This window comes from Wasmannia auropunctata, unplaced genomic scaffold (assembly GCF_000956235.1).
Source record: "Wasmannia auropunctata unplaced genomic scaffold, wasmannia.A_1.0 LD336074.1, whole genome shotgun sequence".
Classification (NCBI taxonomy): domain Eukaryota; kingdom Metazoa; phylum Arthropoda; class Insecta; order Hymenoptera; family Formicidae; genus Wasmannia; species Wasmannia auropunctata.
The window spans coordinates 864,094-864,435 of record NW_012026816.1 but is presented as its reverse complement, the minus strand read 5'-3'; positions in this window follow the sequence as shown (position 1 = coordinate 864,435).

The window sequence follows — 342 nt, the reverse complement described above, 5'->3', positions numbered from 1 at the left end:
TTATCTCGATCGGACGTCGCGAATACGGAGATTTCGATCCCGAAACGGATCTAGCGCGAGTTTGTTGCGCATTTAAACGACGTGTTCTTGAAATCTTATACGCGATTTCGGTTATCTTTTATGCGTTATAGCGCTGTGTCGGTCGTGGCAGGGCCGAGTCGTTTCCGCGGCGCATTTAGTGACGCAAACCGAATTGCGTTTAAAGCGCATCCCCGACCGCTGGGATTCCCGGCGAAAGGCGAGATCGCGTGATCCGCGAAGCGCGAGCGATCATGTGCGCGGTAATTCGAGTGTGAGTGCGTGTAAGCGTGAATGTGAGCGTTTGAACTTTCTAAATAAATA